This window comes from Oncorhynchus gorbuscha, linkage group LG02 (assembly GCF_021184085.1).
Source record: "Oncorhynchus gorbuscha isolate QuinsamMale2020 ecotype Even-year linkage group LG02, OgorEven_v1.0, whole genome shotgun sequence".
Lineage (NCBI taxonomy): Eukaryota > Metazoa > Chordata > Actinopteri > Salmoniformes > Salmonidae > Oncorhynchus > Oncorhynchus gorbuscha.
The window spans coordinates 97,450,882-97,459,725 of NC_060174.1; positions in this window are offsets into that span (position 1 = coordinate 97,450,882).

Genomic DNA, 8,844 nt, shown 5'->3' on the forward strand with positions numbered 1-8,844 from the left:
GAGTCTTAAACAGTGTTAAACAAATCAAAATATATTTTATATTTGACATACTTCAAAGTAGCCACCCTTTGCCTTGATGGCAGCTTTGCACACTCTTGCGGTCCAACTCATCCCAAACCATCTCAATTGAGTTGAGGTCGGGTGATTGTGGAGGCCAGGTCATCTGATGCAGCACTCCATCCCTCTCCTTCTTGGTCAAATAGCTCTTACACAGCCTGGAAGTGTGTTGGGTCATTGTCCTGTCAAAAAACAAAAGTCCCACTAAGCGTAAACCAGATGGGATGGCGTATCGCTGCAGAATGCTGTGGTAGCCATGCTGATTAAGTGTGCCTTGAAATCTGAATAAATCTCTGACAGTGTCACCAGCAAAGCACCCCAACACCATCACACCTCCTCCTCCATGCTTCACATGGGAACCACACATGCAGAGAATATCCATTCACCTACTCTGCGTCTCACAAAGACAAGGCGGTTGAAAAAAATCTCAAATTTGGACTCATCAGACTGGTCTAAATCATTCCACTGGTCTAATGTTCATTGCTGGTGTTTCTTGTCCCCAGCAAGTCTCTTCTTTTTATTGGTGTCTTTTAGTACTGGTTTCTTTGCAGCAATTCGACCTTGAAGGCCTGATTCACACAGTCTCCTCTGAACAGTTGCTGTTGAGATGTGTCTGTTACTTGAACTCTGTGAAGCATTTATTTTGGCTGAAATTTCTGAGGCTGGTAACTCTAATGAACTTATCCTCCACAAGAGAGGTAACTCTGGGTCTTCCTTTCCTGTGGCGGTCCTCATGAGAGCCAGTTTCATCACTGCCGTAGATTATTTTTGCGACTGCACTTAAGAAACTTTCAAAGTTCTTGAAATTTTCTGGATTGACTGACCTTCAAGTCTTAAATGAATGATGGACTGTCATTTCTCTTTGCTTATTTGAGCTGTTCTTGCCATAATATGGACTTGGTCTTTTACCAAATAGGGCTATCTTCTGTATACCACCCCTACCATGTCACAAAACAACTGATTGGCTCAAACGCATTAAGAAAAGTTTTTATTCCACAAATGAACTTTTAACAAGGCACAACTATTAATTGAAATGCATTCCAGGTGACTACCTCATGAAGCTGGTTGAGAGAAAACAAAGAGTGTGCAAGCTGTCAAAGCAAAGGGTGGCTACTTTGAATAATCTAAAATTTTAAATATATTTAGATTTGTTTAACAGTTTTCTGGTTACTACATGATTCCATATGTGTTATTTCATAGTTTTGATGTCTTCACTATTATTCTACAATGTAGAAAATAGCAAACAATAAATAAAACCCTTGGAATGAGTAGGTGTGTCCAAACTTTTGACTGGTACTGTATATATTTTTGTTTCTGTTTTGCATGTTATTTTGGCATTAATACGTGTCACATATCTGTTTGCAAACAATGTAAAATAAATAAAAACTCATTGAGTTATTAAAGCTGCATACAAACATGGTCTCTTTTTAGCTTTCTAGAGTAAGGCAGCTCCAACATGCAGGTGTTCCAACCTACCTCAGTGCTTTCTGTGGTGGTGGGGCAGCCAGCGGAAAATATGGAGCGTAGGGGTTGGTAATGCTCTCTAGTTGCACTGTGATTGGCTCAGTGTTCTGTCACTCATGGGGACACTACGTTGCCACAAAATGTACTAGTATAGATAGCAGTCTAAGGCACTGCATCTCAGTGCAAGAGGTGTCACTACAGACCCTGGTTTGATTTCAGGCTGTATCACAACTGGCCGTGATTAGTAGTCCCATAGGGTGGCGCACAATTGGCCCAGCGTCGTTAGGGTTTGACCGTGGTAGGTCATCATTGTAAATAAGAATTTGTTCTTATACTGACTTGCTTAGTTAAATAAAAGTAAATAAATAAACAGAAGTGCCCATCCAAGAAGGCTTAAGGTCATTGGCCACAGATAAAACTACCTAAAATCACCTTAGCTTTGATGGGCTGATCATGCCAACATCATACCTTCAAAATCTTAGCTAGCAAGCTAGACAAGCAGTGATCGTCATGCATCAAGTCAGAAATCTACAGGAAAATCCTTTTCAATCCATGTAATATGAAGAGTAATGATAGAGAAACGTATCTGTGCTTATCGGCCATTGGAAGTAAACATTTCACAACAAGTTGGAAATCACAAATTCAACAATGCCGAGGCCCCAGTGCAGCCCTCGGTTCGATCCGAAGCTCTGTCACCGTGACTGGGAGACTCTCCGGCCTTCCCCGGGTCAGGGGAGGGTTTGGCAAATGTATTGTATGCTGCTGCATAAATAATGTAATATGCCAGGGAGATATGTATACTGTAGCTACGAAAGTAATACTAACTGTATGTTGTGTACTAAGCTGTTAGTAGCCCATGTGCCTCACTCTAATCATTTGCCTACTGTACTGTCATAACTTAGCCCACTGTACTGACTTTGTGGTGCACATGTAGCCTACAGCCTGTTTTAGAGAAATGTCATCATCGAATATTGTAAGAGTTTTCATTGTCTGCTTATATGCCCCCTTTATTTATCCTACAGTTCTGAGTTGGTGTACAGGGAGAGTACTGTAAGAACGGCCCATGTTCTGTCGCCGTACATTTCGAAAGTGTTGAACAAATAGTTATTTTGACTACGTCCTTCCTAGCGCGTTCATTAATGTCTTTATCGAAATGACAAGATTGCCTCTTATCCACTCGGCATCCCTTATGCCATAGTTTGTACATCTCAATTGTCAGTAGAAACAATATTTGTTTAAGCAAGTCAGCCATATCAGCAATTTTTTTTAAGGCAGTAAATGAGGCTGAATGAACTTTTCCGCTGCCAGACAAGGTTCCGCTGATAGCCAGGTATAGCAGTGGTAAGGTGTTGGGACTGCTGTTGGGACTCTGCTGTTGGGACTCTTTATGTAGGCCATAACAGTTTGTCACCCCCGTTTGCCACAGTTATAGAGCAATTCATGTATTGTTTAGTGTTGTGTAGTGGCTTTGCAGGAATGCATCTACATTATTATTTTTTGTTTGTTTGCCCCACCAAGATTTACATGTTAAAATCACCACTGCTCGGGCAACTGGCACTCATCGGAATCAGACCAGATGAAATCAGACCAGATCACCATTAAATAGTTGGCAAATCAGAAATAATATTTTTGAATACATGAATTTTGATGCCCTGTCATGCAACACCTGCTGTGGTATTCACTGTGCTGTTTATCGGTATTCACTGTGCTGTTTATTGGTATTCACTGTGCTGTTTATCGGTATTCACTGTGTTGTTTATTGGTATTCACTGTACTGTTTATTGGTATTCACTGTGCTGTTTATTGCTATTCACTGTGCTGTTTATTACTATTCACTGTGCTGTTTATTACTATTCACTGTACTGTTTATTGGTATTCACTGTGCTGTTTATTACTATTCACTGTGCTGTTTATTACTATTCACTGTGCTGTTTATTGGTATTCACTGTGCTGTTTATTACTATTCACTGTACTGTTTATTGGTATTCACTGTGCTGTTTATTGCTATTCACTGTACTGTTTATTACTATTCACTGTACTGTTTATTGGTATTCACTGTGCTGTTTATTACTATTCACTGTACTGTTTATTGGTATTCACTGTGCTGTTTATTACTATTCACTGTGCTGTTTATTACTATTCACTGTACTGTTTATTGGTATTCACTGTGCTGTTTATTGCTATTCACTGTACTGTTTATTACTATTCACTGTACTGTTTATTGGTATTCACTGTGCTGTTTATTACTATTCACTGTACTGTTTATTGGTATTCACTGTGCTGTTTATTGCTATTCACTGTACTGTTTATTACTATTCACTGTACTGTTTATTGGTATTCACTGTGCTGTTTATTACTATTCACTGTGCTGTTTATTACTATTCACTGTACTGTTTATTGGTATTCACTGTGCTGTTTATTGCTATTCACTGTACTGTTTATTACTATTCACTGTACTGTTTATTGGTATTCACTGTGCTGTTTATTGCTATTCACTGTACTGTTTATTACTATTCACTGTACTGTTTATTGGTATTCACTGTGCTGTTTATTGCTATTCACTGTACTGTTTATTACTATTCACTGTACTGTTTATTGGTATTCACTGTGCTGTTTATTACTATTCACTGTGCTGTTTATTACTATTCACTGTACTGTTTATTGGTATTCACTGTGCTGTTTATTACTATTCACTGTGCTGTTTATTACTATTCACTGTACTGTTTATTGGTATTCACTGTGCTGTTTATTGCTATTCACTGTACTGTTTATTGGTATTCACTGTGCTGTTTATTGCTATTCACTGTGCTGTTTATCAGTATTCACTGTGCTGTTTATTGCTATTCACTGTACTGTTTATTACTATTCACTGTACTGTTTATTGGTATTCACTTTGCTGTTTATTACTATTCACTGTGCTGTTTATTACTATTCACTGTACTGTTTATTGGTATTCACTGTGCTGTTTATTACTATTCACTGTGCTGTTTATTACTATTCACTGTACTGTTTATTGGTATTCACTGTGCTGTTTATTGCTATTCACTGTACTGTTTATTGGTATTCACTGTGCTGTTTATTGCTATTCACTGTGCTGTTTATCAGTATTCACTGTGCTGTTTATGTCACGCCTTGGTCATTGTATTTAGTGTTTTTGTTATATGTTTGGGTAGGCCAGGGTGTGACATGGGTTTATATGTTGTTTTCGTATTGGGGTTTGTATTATTTGGGATCGCGGCTGATTAGGGGTGTTGTATAGGCTTGGCTGCCTGAGGAGATTCTCAATCAGAGTCAGGTGATTCTCGTTGTCTCTGATTGGGAACCGTATTTAGGCAGCCTGAGTTTCGCTTTGTATTTCGTCGGTGATTGTTCCTGTCTTTGTGTAGTGTTCACCAGATAGGCTGTAATAAGTTTCACGTTCCGTTTGTTGTTTTCGTCTTTATAAGTTATTTCATGTACCGCGATTCATTTAATTAAAGTCATGAGTAACCAACACGCTGCATTTCGGTCCGACTCTCTTTCTTCAACAGACGAACACCGTTACAGAATCACCCACCACTCACGGACCGAGCAGTGTGTAAACTGGCAGCGACAGCGACAGCTTCAGCAGCGAAAGGAGGACGTTATGGACGGTAGAGGCATAGAGTATACGACGTGGGAAGAAATCGACAGGTGGGCGGCCGACCCAGAGAGAGTGCAGGCGCCCGCCTGGGGTTCGCTGCAGCAATGCGAAGAGGGCTATAGGCGAATGGAGTCAATAAAAAAGAGAAGGCGGCGCAGAGCGAAAACCGAAAGTCACCCCCAAAAATGTATTGGGGGGAGGCTCAGGGAGAGTATGGCTGAGTCAGGAGATAGACCTGAGCCAACTCTCCTTGTTTACCGTGAGGAGCCAAGGAGGAGACCAGAACCAGAGCCAGTGTTAGAGGTGAGCGAAGCAGAGACTGTGAAAGAGTTAATGGGGAAAGTGGAGTGGAGAGTAATGAGGGAGTTGCTAGCTTGGTGTTATAGATGTCATGCAGGTGAATGAGGACCCAAAAGCGACTTGGCGAAAACAGAGTATTTAATCCAGAATAAACTTTACAAAACAAAAAGCATAATACTACACGTAAAGACGAGAACAGACTGGAGACTTGATCGAGAACTGCAGGTTGCCTCGGGAAGGCACTTGAACCTAGCAGACTCAGACACCTGCTCACCACGCAGCATCTGAGGGAAACACGACACGACAGGGCAAAACATAGACACAGCACGGTGAATTATAGATGAGGATCCGACAGGGCAGGTACGGGAAACAAGGAGAGAAATAGGGACTCTAATCAGGGAAAAGGATCGGGAACAGGTGTGGGAAGACTAAATGATGATTAGGGGAATAGGAACAGCTGGGAGCAGGAACGGAACGATAGAGAGAAGAGAGAGCGAGAGAGTGAGAGAGGGAGGGGGAGAGAGAGGGATAGAAAGAGGGAAAGAACCTAATAAGACCAGCAGAGGGAAACTAATAGAATGGGAAGCACAGGGACAAGACATGATAATTAATGACAAAACATGACAGTACCCCCCACTCACCGAGCGCCTCCTGGCGCACTCGAGAGGAATCCTGGCGGCAACGGAGGAAATCATCAATGAGTGAACGGTCCAGCACGTCCCGAGACGGAACCCAACTCCTCTCCTCAGGACCGTAACCCTCCCAATCCACTAAGTATTGGTGACCCCGTCCCCGAGAACGCATGTCCATGATCTTATGTACCTTGTAAATAGGTGCGCTCTCGACAAGGACGGGAGGGGGAGGGAAGACGAACGGGGTGCGAAGAAAGGGCTTAACACAGGAGACATGGAAGACAGGATGGACGCGACGAAGATGTCGCGGAAGAAGCAGTCGCACAGCGACAGGATTGACGACCTGGGAGACACGGAACGGACCAATGAACCGCGGAGTCAACTTACGAGAAGCTGTCGTAAGAGGAAGGTTGCGAGTGGAAAGCCACACTCTCTGGCCGCAACAATACCTTGGACTCTTAATCCTGCGTTTATTGGCGGCTCTCACAGTCTTCCCCGCAGACAAAGGCAGACCGGTAATGAAGTCTAGGGCGATGTGAGACCATGGTCGAGAAGGAATGGGGAGCGGTCTGAGACGACCGGCAGGAGGAGAGTTACCCGACTTAGTCTGCGCGCAGTCCGAACAAGCAGCCACGAAACGGCGCGTGTCACGCTCCTGAGTCGGCCACCAAAAGCGCTGGCGAATAGACGCAAGAGTGCCTCGAACACCGGGATGACCAGCTAACTTGGCAGAGTGAGCCCACTGAAGAACAGCCAGACGAGTGGAAACAGGAACGAAAAGGAGGTTACTAGGACAAGCGCGTGGCGACGCAGTGTGCGTGAGTGCTTGCTTAACCTGTCTTTCAATTCCCCAGACTGTCAACCCGACAACACGCCCATAAGGAAGAATCCCTCGGGATCAGTAGAAGCCACAGAAGAACTAAACAGACGGGATAAAGCATCAGGCTTGGTGTTCTTGCTACCCGGACGGTAAGAAATCACAAACTCGAAACGAGCGAAAAACAACGCCCAACGAGCTTGACGGGCATTAAGTCGTTTGGCAGAACGGATGTACTCAAGGTTCTTATGGTCTGTCCAAACGACAAAAGGAACGGTCGCCCCCTCCAACCACTGTCGCCATTCGCCTAGGGCTAAGCGGATGGCGAGCAGTTCACGGTTACCCACATCATAGTTGCGCTCAGATGGCGACAGGCGATGAGAAAAATAAGCGCAAGGATGAACCTTATCGTCAGACTGGAAGCGCTGGGATAGAATGGCTCCCACGCCTACCTCTGAAGCGTCAACCTCGACAATGAATTGTCTAGTGACGTCAGGAGTAACGAGGATAGGAGCGGACGTAAAACGTTCTTTTAGAAGATCAAAAGCTCCCTGGGCGGAACCGGACCACTTAAAACACGTCTTGACAGAAGTAAGAGCTGTGAGAGGGGCAGCAACTTGACCGAAATTACGAATGAAACGCCGATAGAAATTAGCAAAACCTAAAAAGCGCTGCAACTCGACACGTGACCTTGGAACGGGCCAATCACTGACAGCTTGGACCTTAGCGGAATCCATCTGAATGCCTTCAGCGGAAATAACGGAACCGAGAAAAGTAACGGAGGAGACATGAAAAGAGCACTTCTCAGCCTTTACGTAGAGACAATTCTCTAAAAGGCGCTGTAGAACACGTCGAACGTGCTGAACATGAATCTCGAGTGACGGTGAAAAAATCAGGATATCGTCAAGATAGACAAAAACAAAGATGTTCAGCATGTCTCTCAGAACATCATTAACTAATGCCTGAAAAACAGCTGGCGCATTGGCGAGACCAAACGGCAGAACCCGGTACTCAAAATGCCCTAACGGAGTGTTAAACACCGTTTTCCACTCGTCCCCCTCTCTGATGCGCACGAGATGGTAAGCGTTACGAAGGTCCAACTTAGTAAAGCACCTGGCTCCCTGCAGAATCTCGAAGGCTGATGACATAAGGGGAAGCGGATAACGATTCTTAACCGTTATGTCATTCAGCCCTCGATAATCCACGCAGGGGCGCAGAGTACCGTCCTTCTTCTTAACAAAAAGAACCCCGCCCCGGCCGGAGAGGAAGAAGGCACTATGGTACCGGCGTCAAGAGACACAGATAAATAATCCTCGAGAGCCTTACGTTCGGGAGCCGACAGAGAGTATAGTCTACCCCGAGGAGGAGTGGTCCCCGGAAGGAGATCAATACTACAATCATATGACCGGTGAGGAGGAAGGGAGTTGGCTCGGGACCGACTGAAGACCGTGCGCAGATCATGATATTCCTCCGGCACTCCTGTCAAATCGCCAGGTTCCTCCTGAGAAGTGGGGACAGAAGAAATGGGAGGGATGGCAGACATTAAGCACTTCACATGACAAGATACGTTCCAGGATAGGATAGAATTACAAGACCAATTAATAGAAGGATTATGACATACTAGCCAGGGATGACCCAAAACAACAGGTGTGAAAGGTGAACGAAAAATCAAAAAAGAAATAGTCTCACTGTGGTTACCAGATACTGTGAGAGTTAAAGGTAGTGTCTCAAATCTGATACTGGGAAGATGACTACCATCTAAGGCAAACATGGGCGTAGGCTTGTCTAACTGTCTGAAAGGAATGTTATGTTTCCGAACCCATGCTTCGTCCATGAAACAACCCTCAGCCCCAGAGTCAATCAAGGCACTGCATGTAGCACCCGAACCGGTCCAGCGTAGATGGACCGACATAGTAGTACAAGATCTAGATGAAGAGACCTGAGTAGTAGCG